Source organism: Narcine bancroftii, chromosome 10 (genome assembly GCF_036971445.1).
Source record: "Narcine bancroftii isolate sNarBan1 chromosome 10, sNarBan1.hap1, whole genome shotgun sequence".
Classification (NCBI taxonomy): Eukaryota; Metazoa; Chordata; class Chondrichthyes; order Torpediniformes; family Narcinidae; genus Narcine; species Narcine bancroftii.
Window position 1 is genome coordinate 86,280,406 of NC_091478.1, and position 18,418 is coordinate 86,298,823.

Genomic DNA, 18,418 nt, shown 5'->3' on the forward strand with positions numbered 1-18,418 from the left:
GCTGAATAGCTTATTTCTGCTCTTGCGTCTTGTGGCATATGAACAGAAATAGGGAACATTGCCATCTGAGCATCAGCAATCTGCACCACCCAGCACATGCTCGGTTCTCGCTGCTGTCATCGGGACTCGCAGCACCCAATTCAGGAAGAGCTGCTACCCCTCCACCATCAGACTCCTCATCAACAACTCAACCTTATTTAAGGACTCTTACTTGTGCACTCTATTGATTTTTTTTTATTTCTGTATTGCTTTGTTTGTTTACATTTGTTATCTGTTTTCAGTTCTTTATTTGTTTGCACATATACACTGTGTACGGTTTTTTTTTTTTGCCCTATCAATAAGTGGTAATTCTGTGAACGAAGCAGAAAAAGGATCTCGGGGTTGATATGTTGTCGTGTGTGTACTCTGACATCTGATATTGGGGTTTCATGGTTCCCGTGCTGTATATAAAATTTTTAAACAATTGAAATGTCTTGAAATTGATATCCAGTCACTCTAAAGAAACAGCTGCTCCACTTCCACTTCTGAATTTGGGTTCCCTTGCCTTGCATGTTCTGCTGTACAGAGGATTCAGCAAGATGAATTTTAGCAGTCATACAGTTCACTGAAACGTGTAGTTCCTTGTAATGATGCCACACTACATCTTGGTCTCCCATATGAACATTCAATGTGGACTTGAACTACTTTGAACGATTAAAGTGTGCAATCTAATATTGAAGCACAAATGAATTTGTCTTTCATTTTACGCATTTATGTTGCACTCTGAATTCAGTTATTGGATATGATATTGTGGTTGCTTGGCTTACAGACTTCAAATGTGATGACCATCTGTTCTGCTTTAGATGTTGTGTAGCCATGCCCACAGTGGGTGCCCCTGGAGAGCGAGTTGCCCACATCTTGTGCCTTCAAACATGAAAATCATTGAACCAACGATGTTCATCCTTAGTTCAAAAAGATACTCCGACCATTATTGTTATCATTCTGAGTTGTGGCCAAGATTTTCCTGTTGAGACAGAAAAGGGGAAAATGGTGAGGTGGTCTTCCCCTGTGTACCCGTGTGCCTGGAAAGTCCCCAGTGAAAACGTTTGGTTCGATTGACTTGTATGCATGAGTAGTTCCAAGCCTCTGAGAGAGGCAACTGATTAAAGAACCAATGCTTGTTACGTGCAGCTCAGAATTGATTTGAACAAAATGCCTGCCAAAAGTGGAAAGGCCATCCCTGAATTGTATTCCATCATAATCACTGGGTGATGTTGAAGCAGGCTGGTGCCATGTCTTGACTTTAACTTGATCTAGGCTTTCTGTATATGATCAGCAAGCGTAGAAGATTGCTGTCCAAACCTTTGTTTTCTGTTCGTAGTGGTGGAAGTGCATGCTGTGAGGCCTCTGACATCATTATGTATGCAGCTGATTCTTGGAAAATATCAGCTGGACTAGACCCAAAGTGATAGGAGCAGATTAAGGCCATTCTGCTATTCAAATCATGGCTGATGAATTCTTCCTATCAACCCAACTTTCCTGACTTCGTCCCATAACTTTTGCCCTTTCTAATCAAGAACCTCTTGACTTCCAATTTATATATACCCAAATGTCTTGGCCTCCACAGCCAACAGTGCCAATTAATTCCACAGATTCAGCCCCCTCTGGCTGAAAAAAGGGATGTACTTTTATTCTGTCGCTGTGCCCTCTGGTTCCAGACTCTTCCACAGTGCTGTATCTAGGGATAATTGCCATCTGAGCATCAGCAATCTGCACCACCCAGCACATGTTCGGTTCTCGCTGCTGTCATCGGGATTCGCAGCACCCAATTCAGGAAGAGCTGCTACCCCTCCACCATCAGACTCCTCATCAACAACTCAACAAGAACTAAAATTGCACCCCCCCATTAAAATTTACTTCAACCCTTCACCTCGCAGTCATCCCTCACTGCTGCCATGCCATCAACTTTGCCTTCTACCTGTCCTCGCTGCCTCCTCTATCTGCCATGTGATTCTCATCCTCTCATTCCGCCGATCTGCACATGCATGGTGCGAAAGCCGATTGATGGTCGCCAACTCTCCCTTCCACCTCCCAGAGTCCCATGTGAGTGTGCCTGAGTGGGCAAGCATCTGTGTATATTGGCTGTCTGGGCAATTGCCTGTGTGTGCTGCCTGGGCAAGTGTATGTAGCCCCTTTTCCACTGGCATCCCAGTTAATTAGCTGTGCAGTGTCCTGGGATAGAAAGCCCTTGGTGTCATTTCCACTGGGCTACCCTTAACTGGGACACTAATTGCTTTTCCACTGAACACAACGCATTCCCGGGGATCAGAGTGTTCTACCTCCACTGGAAACTGGTGATTTTCTGCTGTCCCTTTCCACTGGTTTTATCAGCACGTTGGCATCAGTAAATGCTGGGGATATTAGAGGTAGAGGCAGTTAGTCCCTGGCATGAAATGACGTCATTTGATGCTGGCGTTAGGACAGTGTTCCTTTACCACTGGACCCTGTCCCAGTTAATTCCTGGGACAGGTGCCAGTGGAAAAGGGGCTTGTGTGTGCTGCCTGCTGGGGCAAGCATCTGTGCGTGCTGCCGGGGCGAGCATCTCTGTGTGTGCTGCTGGGGCGAGCGTATGTGTGTGAGGCCTGCTCCGTTTCTTCCCATTACAACAGGGACTAATTGCAAAGCGCTTTGGGACATCCCCAGGAAACAAACAGGAACGTGTGTCATGGGATCAGGACCATTACAAGAGCAGAGTTTCAGCCTGGACTTTGTTGCCATGCCCTCAGTCATGTGAATAATTCCTGGAATGAGTGGGTCGGAGAGATTAAGCGTAATAGGCTGGTATTCCCAGGTGTAAAACAAAGCCGGTTCTTGTTAGAAAACTTGAGATTCCCCAGCGCCAGCCAAGTCTGGAAGGTGCAAGAGATTGAAGCTAATAAAACAAAACACATGGAGGTCGTTTTCAGGGGTGGGGGAGAGGATGAGTAGAGAATGTTGATGGTCACCCTTGTTCAAGCCCGGATTCCATGCCAGCAGAGGGCCCTGCAGCAGCGCCACGATCAGCACTGGGCCCATCCGCTGGCCACAGGAGGGAATGCATTGGGACAGGGTTATTTTTAATACTGAGACAAATATCTCCACAATGTCAGATCCAAGGCAAGAGAGTAATCAGAGACTGGGGAGTTGGAACCCCTTCACTCCCAGATTCACAGCAATGGCAGAGAGGTTGTTTTCCACCACAATCCTGTCCAACATTAAATGACAGGCAAATACAATCTAGAGCTACTTTGAAAATCAGCTACTAGCGTTTGCACTCAAAAACTCTGGAAACACGAGTGAGACAAGCAGTAGAAATGACAACCCCTCTCCACTCACCCAGCACCATGGGTAGTCTGCTTGCATTCACACAGCACTGCCGAGATGCTGAGCCCTTGTCAGTGAGAGGGGAGCTAACGATGCAGGCGGCCGCCAGGACACACACGCACACAGGCCAAACTTAGCGATCGTGGCCCTGTTCTAAGGCAGGGATCGAGGGGCAGCTGTGGCGTGACCAACATTGGAATTAAAGCCGAGCTCCACGGTGGGACACACACACGATGATCCTTAGGCCCTCCATAACCAGCAGCAGGCCGGATAGTGACGCCCCCTTCAAGTGGTGTCCAGGGTACGTTCCCTGGCTGCCATACCCTAGATACACCACTACAATAAATATCCACTCTACCCAACACTTTCAATACTCAGTAAGTAAAAGTCCTAAAATCCAGACGGCTTGGGGATGGGTTGGTCTGGATTTTGGGATTTTCTGATTTCTCGGGCAGTTAAAATTCAAATTTAATGAGAATTAAAAAAAAGAGATGAAAAGGTAAATTTTGAGAGTTTATTAATGAAACATTTTTCATATAAAATACAAAGCACAACAAAAAATAAATATTCGTTCATTCATTTCTGCAACTTCTGTGCTTATGCACACATGAACAGACACAAAAGCCTGCTAAATTTTAAGTTTGACAGTTTTTGAGAAGTCAGATTCTCGAGAGATCCAGATTTCTGGCATCTGGATTTTTGGACTTTTTCTGTCATGACAAATATAAGTGTGTGCACAGTGTCTGGAGAAATGCTGTTTCGTCTGGTGTGTTATGTACAATCAGATGATATTGAACTTGAACTCATTCGTCTACACTAGTGAATGCAGACCCACAATCATCAAACACTCCTTGTAAGCTAACTCCCTCGTTCCCAGGATAACTAAGGTGAATTAGGCACGGATGTGCCTGGGCAATTTCATGATGGGTGTATTGGGTTCCTTTAAAGAAGGATCTGATAAATTTTTGAAAGATCGGGGGATTGAGGGCAGTGGGAAACTGCCATTGTGAAGGTGCGGTTAGCACAATGCCGTTACAGCGCCAGCATTGTGGACCGGACCAGGGTTCGAATTCCACACTGTCTGTTAGAAGTTTGTACGTTCTCCCTGTGTCTGCGTGGATTTTCCCTGGGGACTCCAATTTCCTCCCGTCGTTTGAAATGTACGGGGGTGTAAGTCAATTGGGTGTAATTGGGCAGGATGGACTTGTGGGCTGAAATGGTCTGTTATCGTGCTGTATGTCAAAATTAAAAAAAATATATTAAAGGAACTGAAGACTGGTCCAGATCAGCCATGATCACTTTGAATAGCAGAGTTCTCTTTAAGGACTGAGTGGCCTACTTCTGCTCTTGTTTTCTTATGTTCGTGGTTGCATGATTTTAAATGAAAGCATGGTAGTTTTTATTGCATTGAAGATGCTTTCTAAATACAGGTTTTGCTCAAGTTGATGAAATGTCTTCTAATTCAAAAAAGTTAAGGGCAACTTAGCTTAACCTTCCAATCGCTTAATTGATTGTCAATATTTTTTTTGTGCTTCCTGTCTCCGTATGTTGCAAATTATACTAACCAATGTGGCAATAAAGTAGCATAAAGTGAATTTCCTTGCATAAACTAGCTGATAGCTTGTGTCGTTTTGCTCACTACACTGAGCTTAATTAAGTATATAAAGTGTCATATCTTAACTGTCCAAAGGTTGTATTCTGCATTTGTCATTAACCACCATTCAGTATTGGGATTTAACTTGAGCATTCTCCCCTATGGAAATGTAGATTTACTAATGATGAGAGTTGTTGACTGGGTCTTTTGGGATGAAAGAAAATCAAGGGCATTGAAGGGAGGAGGGAATCTAGAACTAGCGACCCTGTCAATGAAAAAGAAAACTCTGGTTTTAGACGCCTGTCCACACTGCAAAAATTACTGAATATTTTGACCATTTAAAAGCAGCCAGAAATGTACACAGAAGCCATTTTGAATTGTGCTGTGCTACAGTGATCAAGTTCCTGGACTACTAGGTTGTCATTTTAAAAAAAAAATCCCTGATTCACATAAGGGACGAAATGTGCCGTTACTACCCCATGTGTGCCCATCACATCCAGAGCAGCCTGTTTGGGTCTCAGCTGCTCTTTGAAGAGCCCAGCCCACCACTTTTGGGGCAATTAGGGGAGAGAAATCAATCAATGTACACCTTGGCTTTGATACTCATTGCATTTAGAAGAGCAAAAATAAAGTCAAATTAACAATATTTAAAAAAATATATATTTTTCAAAAAGTCTTAAATGGATAAAAACCTCTTGCAAGCATTTGAAGCCTTTAAATAAGCCTTCAAATAATGAAAAAAACCTGAATGAGCCAATATATTTTCCCTTACAGTTTTTTGAGCATGTTCAGGCAGCCACTTTGTCTAGTTGCATGGAAATTCTTTGCAATTGTGCAACGTTAATAGATTCTTGCAAGACTTGGGACTCGTTGGGATTTTTGAATAAACTGACCTAGTTTTAGCATCACCAGTACATAAAATTGTGAACCTCAAACTTGCCCTATACAATACAGCAGTGGTTCTCAACCATTCTCTTTCCACTCACATACTACCTTAAGTATTCCCTATGCCATCAGTGCTCTGTGATTAGTAAGGGACTGCTTAAGGTGGGATTAGATGGAAAGAAAAAGTTTGAAAACCACTTATATACTTAATAACCTTTTTGGGCCATTAGTCTATAAAACTAGAGAAACCATAACAGGTCAGCAGACAATCTGGGATAAACTATATAATTAAACATTCAAAATAAAACAAATTATTGTCCTGTCACCTGCATTTATGAATTATGGACTAGATATTAATTTTATTCCTGTTCCAGTATTTTAACTTAATTTTTTTTGAGATGTCCATATCTCAGGCAAGATCAGGATTTGTTTGCCATCCTATTTATGCTGAAGTAGATGATGAAGAGCTACCTTCGTGTACTGATGCAGTCCTTTAGGTTAAAGGTAGAGTGAGGCACAATAAAGGATCAGTGATCAATTGATATATTTTCCAGTCAGGATGGGTGTGTCTTTGAGATGGTGGTGCTCTCTGCACCTGAAATCCTTATCCCTCTTGGAGAGAGAGAGGCTTTCAATATGCAAAGTACTTCTGGAGTAGCCACAGTCCATTTTGTGAACTTTCACAACTTAGGATACCATTCTGCCCATTGAGTCTATGCCTGCTCTCAGAGCAATCCCATGCTCCCATTTAGGGCGGCATGATTAATACAACAGAGTGAAAGATATACATCTGCAGACACTGTGATTGTAATAAAAATACTCCAAAATACTGCAGGAGCTCAGCCAGTCTTTTCAACATCTATAGGAGACAGGATATATTGCTGACATTACAGGCCTAAGCCCTTCTTTAAGGAATAAGCTAGAAGCAGAAAGTCTCAGAATTCAAACAATGGGGGAGGAATAGACCACCAACAAAAGGAGTTAATTGGATACGATAAGAGACGAGGTAAGAATTTATCATGCTTGTGCAAAAGGAGACAGGATGGAGAGACAGGGAAAGGTGATGGGAGGAGAAGTGGGTAAACAAAAGCCAGAGAAATCTATATTCATGTAATCTGGTTGAAGGGCTCACAGTCGGAAGATGAGGTGTTGTTCCTCCAATTTATGGGTGATCTCACACTGGCAGTGCAGGAGACCATGGACAGACGTGCCAGCAAGGAAATGTGATAGGGAATTGAGATGAGATCCACACTATTGCAGTGGACAGAGCCAAGGTGCTCAACAAAGTGATCTCCAAATCTGCATCCAATCTGTCTGACGTAGAGGAGATCACAACTGGAGCATCAGACGCGGTAAATGCCCCCTGAAGATTCACAAGTGAAATGCTGCCTCACTTGGAAGGACTGTTTGGGGCCCAAATGGTGTTGAGAGAGGATGTGTGGGTGCAAGTGGAGCATCTCCTTCGATCACAAGGCCAGGTAAAGTGTTCCTCACCTACCACCCCACCAGCCTCTGCATCCAGCACATCCTTTTACACCATTTCCACTACCTACTCTATAACCCCACCACTAGACACATATTCCCCTCTCTGCCTTGTGTAGAGACCACTCCCTCTGTGAATCCCTTGTCCTCTCCTCCCTCCCTCCCAACTTGCACCCACAATTCCTTCCTCACCACCATTCAGGGCTCCAAAAAGTAACATTACACTTCTGAATCTGCAAGGATCATCAACTGTATGTGGGTTCCCATTGTGGTCTCTTCAACGTCGGAAAGACTGGATGCTGATTGGGAGATCGCTTTGTTGAGCACCTCGGCTATGTCTGCCTCAATAGCATGGATCTCTTAGTGGCCATTCATTTCAATTCTCCATTCCAATCTTTTGCTGACATGTCTGTCCATGGACTCGTGCACTGCCCGACTGAGAGCATCCGTAAATTGGAGGAACAGCACCTCCTCTTATGACTGGACATCCTCCAAAACTGGATGGCATTAATATAAACTTCTCTGGCTTTCGTTAATGTGCCCTCTCCCCCCCCCCCTTTCCTCCATCACCTTTCCCTATCTGTCTCTCCATTCCATTTTCTTTCACAGAAACATGATAATTTCTTACTTTGAATCTTATCATACCCAATTAACACCTTTTGTTGGTCTAGATTCCACCCCCAATTGTTTGCATTCAGGGACTCTCTGAGATACCCTGCCTCTGGCTAATTCTGCTTATTCCTTGAAGAAGGGCTCAGGCCCAAAACATCAGCAATATATCTTTGTCTTCTATAGACTCTGAAAAGACCAGCTGAGTTCCTCCAGCATTTTGGTGTGTTTTTTACAGTTATCACAACACCCTTACAGCAGCAGTGACCTGCGTTTTATTCCGGTGCTGTCTGTAAGAGTTTTTACTTTTTCTCTGTGTCTGCGTGGGTCTCCTCCGGGTGCTTCAGTTGTGCTTGCACCACAAAAAGACTTGGTGATTGTACACACAATTTTCCATTTGACAATAAATATTTCAAATCAAAAATGCAACATGGCTGTCAAAGACAAAAGCCAATTTGTTCTCTTACAGGAAACAATATTTAAGCAGAAGGCTATCAGGAAGTGCTTTGATCAATGCAGATGCTTTGTAATTACTATTTATTAGCATACTGAATTCTTTTGGATTCCTCCTGATTCTACTGATCATTCACAGAACAAAACAATTGGCATGTTAACATACTGAGAGCATTTCAACACATCACTGCCAATTTCAGCTCCCTGATGATGTCAGACAGTCAGCCAAACTGCACTTGATGTAAGACCAACTAAAATGACTGACCAAAGTCATAGATATTAAAAGTATATAGCCTGCTCATGACTCAGTCATGCTGTTGCCATCCACCACATCTTGCATGTTAGGAAGCAATAATGGATTGTAGGAATAACTTAAGTACAAAGATGTAAATTGTATTGAGGAATGAATGGATTGAGGCACAATTTTTATATTATGAATTGAATATGCATGGTCAAATTAGGACTATTGATAAGAGAAGAAAGCTGATTTGATGCTGTGCTGGCAAGGGCTAGTGGTAAAAGTGAAACAGAGGTGTACTTAATGACATATATACTTTTCTATGGATTGACCAAAAAAGATGGTCATTGGGGAGGATCTTAACACTGTTTACACTTTGAACCATTTCCAGATAATCCTTGTACTTATACAGTATTGTCTGTAACCTCCTTGGTTTCATTGGAAAGGAGTGCCTCAGAATATCAATTATGAGAGACTCTTTGCACATATATAAAATACCTGATCTAACCTCAAACCCTCAAGGCACACCGTTGAAGCAGGTATACTCAGTTCATTTAAGTTTTAGTTTCGAGTTCACACCCCGAGCTTGTTGAATGCGACAACACTGGCCAATATAGTGGTGAAGGGAAATGGTGCACAAGTTGAAGAATAGAATATAAAAATTGATAAGTTAGGTTACAACTTTATAAAATCCTGGTTCGGCTACACTTGGAATATTGTGTATGATTTGGGACACCACACTATGGAAAAGATGTGATTGTAATGGAAAGGATGCAGAGGCGATTCGCCAGGATGATTCCTGATTAGTTACAGCAATGACTGGATATGCTGGACTTCTTTATGCTGGAGGAAAAGAGTGGAGACCTGATGGAAGTATATGATTATGAGAGATACAGGGTCGATAGTCAAAATCTTTATATCATGGTAGAGATATTAAAAACAAGAGTGAAATTTTGAGATACCTGTCAGGATTAAAGCCAGGGTTAGCAGGCATGGAGAACCTTGGATTTCAAGGGATATTGAGGATCTGGTTTGGAAGAAGAGAGGTGTATAACAGGTAAAGGCAACATGGAGGAAATAGGTACCTGAGGAGTATAAAAAATGCAAGACATACCTCAAGAAAGAAGTCAGGAAGGCTAAAAGAAGGCATGAGGTTGCTTTGGCAGACAACGTGAAGGAAAATCCTAAGGGTTTCTACAGGTATATTAAGAGCAAAAGGATAGTCAGGGACAAAATTAGTTCCCTTTAAGATCAGAGTGATTTAATTTTTTTTTTCATCAGTATTCACTCAGGAAATGGGCACAGAGTCATGAGAAATAAGGAAAACAAGCAGTGAGGTCATGCAACCTATACAGATTAAAGAGGAGGAAGTGCTTGCTGTCTTAAAGCAAATAAGGATGGATAAATCCCCAGGGACTGCCAAGATATCCCCTTGGACCTTGAGGGAGGCTAGTGCAGTAATTGCAGGAGCTGTGGCAGAAATATTTAAAAAGTTCTTAGCCACAGGTGTGGTACCAGAGTATTGGAGGGTAGCTCATGTTGTTCCATTGTTTAAAAAAAGCTCTAAAAGGACCCTGGAAATTATAGGCTGGTGAGCCTGATGTCTAATTGTTGGAAGGTGTTCTAAGGGATTGGATATACAATTTTTTGGATAGCCAGAAAGTGATTAGGGATAGTCAATGTGGCTTTGTGCATGATAGGTCATGTTTAACCAATCTTGTAGAGTTTCTCAAGTTACCAGGAACGTTGATGAAGGAAAGGCTATGGATGTTGTCTACGTGGTCTTTAGTAAGGCTTTTGACAAGATCCCACATGAGAGCTTAGTCAGGAAGGTTCAGACGTTAGGTATTCATGGTGAAATAGTGAACTGGATTCAACAATGGCTGGACTGGAGAAGCCAGAGAGTAGTGGTGGAAGATTGCTTCTCAGACTAGAGCCCTGTGACTAGTGAAGTGCCTTAGGGATCTGTGCTGGGACTATCTTTGTTTGTCATCTATATCAATGATCTGGATGATAATGTGGTAAATTGGATCAGCAAGTTTGCAGATGACACTAACATTGAAAGCATTGTGGACAGCGAAGAAGGTTTTCAAAGCTTGTAGAGGGATGTGAACCAGCTGGAAAAATGGACTGCAATACGGCAGATGGAATTTAATGCAGACAAGTGTAAGGTGATGCATTTAGGAAGGACAAGCCAAAAAGGACCTACAAAGAGAATGGTAGGGCACTGAGGCATGCGGTAGAACAGAGGGATCTTGAAATACAGACACATAATTCCCTGAAAGTGGTGACACAGGTGGATAGGGTTGTAAAGTAAGGTTTTTGCATATTGGCCTTTATAAATCAAAGCATTGAGTATCGAAGTTGGGAAGTCATGCTCAAGTTGCATAAAATATTGGTAAGGCCAGATTTGGAGTATTGTGGGCAGTTTTAGTCACCTAACAACAGAGAAAGATATCAATAAGATAGAAAGAGTGCAGAGAAGACTTACTGGGATGTTGCCCGGACTTTAGGAACTGAGTTACAGGGAAAGGTTAAACAGGTTAGGACTTTATTCCCTGGGGCATAGAAGAATGAGGGAAGATTTGATAGAGGTTTTTAAATTATGAGGGAGACAGAGTAAATGTAGATAGGATTTTTCCACTGAGGGTAAGTGAGAGACAAATCAGAGGACATGGGTTAAGAGTGAAAGGGGAAATGTTTATGGGGAACTTCTTCACACAGAGTGGCGGGGATGTGATACGAGCTGCCAGCTGAAGTAGTGAATGCAGGCTCAATTTTAACTTTTAAGTAGAATTTGGTCAGGTACATGGATGGGAGAGGTATGGAGAGCTATGGGCTGGGTACAGGTCAGTGGGACTAGGTATAGAAAATGGTTCGGCACAGACTAGCAGTTCTCTGGTTCTAAAAGGGATCTGAGAGGTAGTTTTTTGTAAACCTAGTGGTTGATAGTTCAAGTGGGGATACTATTACGATCCTTAAGAAGCATTTAATTTAGAAAAATTAAGCTTTAAATTTAGACACAGCACAGTAACAGGCCCTTTCGACCCATGAGTCCATGTCGCCCAATTGACCTACAACCTCTGGTATGTTTTTGAATGGTGGGAGGAAACTGGAGCTCCTGGGGAAAACCACACAGACACTGGGAGTACCTACTTACAGACAGAGCCAGATTCGAACTCTGGTCCCAAATGTTGGCGCTATAACAGCATTGCACTAACTGCTATGCCAGGGCTTCCCAAACTTTTTAGCTCGCAGAAGCCTTTTCGGGAGCACTTGGAAATCGCAGAACCCCAATCATTAATTACAGCTTAAAAGACCTGGTGTATACACCACACTGAAATAATTTGTTGCCTCTAATTTACACTTAATGGGATGAATGAAATTGTTTCTTGTCCTCACAAATCTTAATGTTTGTGCATCTGGTGCCTCTTTATTCCCAGCTGAGGTGAATCCAAGTGACAAATATTTTTTTTGTCATACTTTTATTTCTTTATAACACTTGATTTTTCTGATATAGACGTAATTGAAGAATCTTTATGAAAAAACTATGGCACCTCAGAACTTTCTTCAGATAAATTATCCTGTCTCCTAGTTTTTTTAATCCAACGATCCATGGTTCTTAATATTGCATATGTGGAATATCTTTAAAATATGGCCAGCTTCGCGCCAAAAGGAAATCGGATTCTCATTGGTTGAAAATAATGCGCAGGTGCTGCTGATGTCAGGCCCCCATGGCGCCATTTTGTTTTCTTAGGGTGGAGTGCACTGTTTGCTGCCGTCCCAGAAATAAATTGAATTAAAGACAGAGGTAATAAGTGATTTAAATAAAAAAAACAGGTAGATTATTATTACCCCCTGTCATTTCTTCCATGGAACCCCTATGCCTTCCCACGGAGCCCAGTTTGGGGAAACCCATGTGCGACACTAACTGTCTGCCCTAGCAGACATTTAAATGAATAGGGCACAGAGGATACTGCTCTCATATGGGAAAATGGGATTAGTGTAGATCAGTGTGGGCATGGTGGGCTGAAAGGCCTGTTTCTGACTTAAAACTCCATGACTCTATCTTGCTATGAGAATTGGTCACTCAGTATCATAAGGTTTTAATTGCCCTTTGTTATATACTGAGGAAACTTGGGACTATTTTATGCTGGAGCATGAACCCTGCAAGACTGTAAGAGCCACATTACACTTGAGTGGTGAGCATGCTCAGTGTGACATTGTATCAATACGACCAGTAACCTAATGTGAGTAAAGAATTGTGCTTTTAAACTTACAAGCCGCCTTAGTGTTTATTAAGACCGCCAATGGTAATACAAGGACACAACATCCTTTATATTGTTTTTTCTTTGATTTCTTCAAAGATTCATATCTTTATGAATAACATAAAATGTATTAATTGTGAAGAAAGCAATGAAGTGTGTGTTGGATCTGAGAACATGTGAAATATGTGGGAAAGATTCACAGAAATTTTATTGCAATTTTTATCACAGAATAGAAAAAAAAACATTATTATAGAGCCTTGAAAAGTGTTGAAGAGTGCTTGCAGACAATGATGTTCCACTTGCACTGGATGTAATGTAACAGGGCAAGAGGGAATTCTTGTTTCTGTGTGGTTAGCACAGAAATGATTCATCATTTTTTGGGGGTGTTCAAACAGCATTGTGTGTCACTGTGTGCAAGGGTCACACAAAGATGACCAATTTCAGAGGACAGCATTGCCGGATTGTCTTGGGTAATGCCACACTGAAATGGCATTTTCTGTTTCAGGGGTAACATTTTGTAAGAAAAATCAAAAGTTACTGCAGATGCTGGAAGTCTGTAATTAAAAACAGGGAGATGTTTTAGGTTGATGAGACTTCATTCATACTCTCATGTTTCTCCTTCCTCAGATGTTGCTTGACACTGCTTTTCAACAGTTTCTGTCTTGTTTTGACATTTTCATTTGATCTACTGCAGGTTCTTGCAGTTGTCAGTTGGTATGTATCTTGCGACAGATCACAATGGAAGGACAGATTGGGGGAGTAAAGATGTTTCCCCCAGCTGGGATGCCCAGAACCAAAGGTTACCTTCTCAAAATAAGGGGTCAGCTGCCCAGAGATGAGATGAGAAAAAAAAATCTTCATCTAAAGTTGAGTGAATCTCTGGAATTCTCGACTCAAAGGGAGATTTGGGGCCTCACTTGCTTCAACATATTCAAGACGGATTGAAAGTATTTTGAATTTTAAAGTAAGTGGGACCACGCTGAAAGATCAGCCACGGAGAAATCATGAAGGATTACTTTTCTTCAGTCTTTTGTATAAAGCACCCAGGAATGTGTAAAGTTAACTCTGATCTGGCTGTTATTAGGATTTCAACACCAGCTAGTGTAGGGGTGGCACGGTTCGCGTAGGGTGGCACATTTAACATTGTGTTTAGTGTAGCGCTATTACAATGCTAGCAACTCGGATTGGAATCCGGCGCTAGTTGTAAGGAGTTTGTCTATCTCCCCATGTCTGTGTGGGTTTCCTCTTGGTGCTTCCATTTCCTCCCACCTTTCAAGATGTACGGGGGTTGTTGGTTGATTGGTGCATTTGGCCGGAACAGGCTTGTGGACGTTACCACTAATTTAATTCAAATTCATTGGCAAGAAAAATGAAGCCATGATATTTGAAAAATTGTAGCCCTTGCAGTTTCATGGTACCATTCTTTCACTACTCCTTTTCCTCTCAACCCTTCCTGAAACCCACCCTTTTCTATTCCAGTATCTATTGGGTATGACTCTTCTTCAATGGTGGACACCTTTGGCCAAAAATTGGATCTATTCTTTAACTGATTTTTAGGGCCAAAATTGCACATAGTAAAAAGTGGTCCTGCCTGCTTTTAGTTGCTGGTGCCTGCTTCCTAAGGTAGTTCCTACCATACAGGAAATTAGATCCAACATATCCTGTTGTGATTGGGAAAATGCAGGTCTAATTCTCCCATGTGATGGAGTCATCAATCTTGTTATAATTATTTAAAAACTGTAATGACTGTGAAGACTAATGATCTATGTAAGTAACTTGCAAGTATATGAGGAAAACATCATGCTGAAATGGGAATAATGGCCCTCTCTGGGGCATTGGTTCACTGTAAAATATATCATAATTTTCATTTTAAAATTTAGTGCTTGCAATTCTCTATTGAGGGGTGTATTAACTGCTCAGTACAACTTACAGAATCCTTGATCCAATGCTGCCACTATTTACTGGACCTTAGACCATCTCCTTATCTCAAGAAGAGTCTTCTTTTACCCTTCACCCCAAGGATGTCCATGTAACTTCAACTTCCATCCCCCTCCCTTGTCACGGCTACAGCCTGCCAAACAGAAATCACTTTGACGCGGCTCCTGTGGGTCACTGTGCAAATGTTGATGCAGTCATAGGCCTAGAAATCTGAGACTGCCTGGCAAATATGCAGGTCAGGCCTTTAATGGTCTGAAGGGGACGCAAACCATGATTTAGATTAACAATGTTCAAATTTTATGTTTTTTTTGTGACAAAGAACACATAATCGGGATTATCAGCAGTTGACAGAGCTTTAAAAGGTAGGGGAGGAATACAAACTTTGGGTGCAAAATTCAACCAAAGGAAGAACAGCAGAAGAAATCACTGATAGTTTTTCTCCTCCTTCCTTTATGTGCTGCTTTTGAGATTGGGGAAAATGTACCTTCTCAATTTTAATCCCTGGAGGGGATTTGCTCTTATTTTCTGTCCTTAATTCCCTTATACAGGAATTTATTGCAGCATTTTTGCCTGGTGATTGTTATACAGTATTCATTTTATTTGAAGTGACATAGTGGAGTTATTTAATCCTGTCAGAAGATTTAAAAAGTCAATTAATTTTTGATGATGCCTTCATGTAACTTTCCTTTGGACCTTTTTGCGATACTTCTGTTAACTGATTTAAAATTAATCAAAATAGATTGTAATCAAATAGCCAACAAAGGAATTCTATGCCAACATATTAAATAATTGATATTTTAGACATGATTGAAATGATCAGTGTGACAAGTTTGGATAGGAAACTTTATGAATGAAGCAGTCTTCTTTTTCCGTATAAGTTTTGTGAACATTTGTAATTTTGTGCATGCTTTTGTTTCTGCATAAGGATCCTTCAATGTTACTGGTCATTGTTACTGGTTTGGGGAGGTTTTTATTTATTTATTTAGGGCAGCACGTTTAGCGTAGCGGTTAGCACAATACCATTACAGCACCCACAACTGGGCTTTGAATCCGGTGCTATCTGTAAGGAGTTTGTACGTCCTTGACGTGTCTACATGGGTTTCCTCTAGGTGTTCCAGTTTCCTCCCATCTTTCAAAAAATATACAGATGTTGTAGGTTAATTGGGATATTTCAGTGGTATGGGTCTGTTACCGTGCTGTGTCTAATTTTTTAAAAATGCGTACAAATATGTAACAGTTTATGACATTTTCTATACGAGTATAATCTATTATCTTTTACTTGGAAGTTTCAGAAAGAGTTCTTCATAATCCACAACAATATAGGTAAACATTTAAATTCTGGCAGATTTCATTTCTTAATATATTTGAAAAGTTGTGTTTGAATCTATATTAGTTAGATGATTCCATGTAATATGGTATTCCTTTTTTTGTATAATAACCCAAATATAAACTTCCGAGAACTATGTGAAATCACTTTGATTAATATAATTGGAAATATTTTTGTGAATAAACCACAGTGCATATTTATATAATACTGTAAAACGCCTGGTATCTCGCACCTATGGGGATTGGAAGATGTTGGATAAGTGTATTTTCTGATTGCTTGAGATTTACTTTTACAATGCCTAACTAATACACCTGAATTAAGAATAAACAGTTTAAAAGACAAAACACTAGTCTGTACTTTCACTGAACAGACTTCACTTGCATGAATATATAAACCTTTGAAAATATTTAACCTTTGCTGCATCAAGTCAAGTTGATTATCATCTAATTGTACATGTACAACCTGATGAAACAGCGTTCTCTGGTCCTCAGTGCAAAACCATGCAGACATAACACAAATAATACAAATGCAGGACAAGTATTATATCTATATAAATTAATAAATCTACAGATACCTCCCCTTCCATGGAGCTACCCGAAAAACGAACAATAATATTATAGATAATCAACCCCACCGTACCCCAGGTTTACAGATAAAGCGTCTCAGTGGGACAGCTCTCACTGAGCAGGGATAAAGAGACACGAAGAAAATCACTCCAACAGTGATCAGCATCAATCAGCTCTTCCTTCTGGGCGACACCATTCCTGTTTCGCACAACTTTGTTCAAACAGCTGCTTCAAGCAAAGCTTGACCAAAGCAGTCTGCTGGCTGAATATTTGCTCCCTTCTTCACCAAGGGTTTGTGTGTTACTTCAGAGAACATGTACTTTTATAATTTTAAACTTGTGTATTTTTAATATGTTATTTTATTCTTATTTATTTTAATTTTTAAAATGTACTTTCATCGATTTTTTTTGTGCCTTATTGCTTGAGGCTGCCGGTTGCTTGAGTTCTGGATACCAGAGATTTTACTCCACTGAAAATGCAACTGAGTTGGAATTTATTTTGTGTAGTGTTTGTTCCAAAATCTGTGCTTTATTTCCACCCTTTTAGTGCTTTTACCAGATGTTTTTCGTTATTAATATTTGAAAAATTTTAACACGTGGGGACATCACAATCCTTTTGTACTGGCAGTGAGTTTGGACAATGAGATAGACAACAGACTCGCCAAGGCAAATAGCGCCTTTGGAAGACTACACAAAAGAGTCTGGAAAAACAACCAACTGAAAAACCTCACAAAGATAAGCGTATACAGAGCCGTTGTCATACCCACACTCCTGTTCGGCTCCGAATCATGGGTCCTCTACCGGCACCACCTACGGCTCCTAGAACGCTTCCACCAGCGTTGTCTCCGCTCCATCCTCAACATCCATTGGAGCGCTCACACCCCTAACGTCGAGGTACTCGAGATGGCAGAGGTCGACAGCATCGAGTCCACGCTGCTGAAGATCCAGCTGCGCTGGATGGGTCACGTCTCCAGAATGGAGGACCATCGCCTTCCCAAGATCGTATTATATGGCGAGCTCTCCACTGGCCACCGTGACAGAGGTGCACCAAAGAAAAGGTACAAGGACTGCCTAAAGAAATCTCTTGGTGCCTGCCACATTGACCACCGCCAGTGGGCTGATAACGCCTCAAACCGTGCATCTTGGCGCCTCACAGTTTGGCGGGCAGCAGCCTCCTTTGAAGAAGACCGCAGAGCCCACCTCACTGACAAAAGGCAAAGGAGGAAAAACCCAACACCCAACCCCAACCAACCAATTTTCCCTTGCAACCGCTGCAATCGTGTCTGCCTGTCCCGCATCGGACTGGTCAGCCACAAACGAGCCTGCAGCTGACGTGGACTTTTTACCCCCTCCATAAATCTTCGTCCGCGAAGCCAAGCCAAAGAAAGAAAGAAGAAAAGAGTTTGATCTTGACAGAATTAAAATAATTTGTATAATTTAAAGAAATACATACACAATCCTTTAGCCATTTAACAATATATACTTAACAGCTACAGCTGACTCTATAAGGGAACTGTTTTCAGAATCGTAATTTCCCACCCTTATGAATAGCGCTTTTGGTGATATGTACATATTGAATAGTGAACTATCTGGCAGCTGATGCACTATGACTATTAAGTATTTATTTGTTCAAATTTGTGAGCATCAGTTGTTTTCATTGTTGGAGCCAGAGCTGTAGCCTGGGCCATCTGCTATCCATTGGCTGTTTATGCTGTTG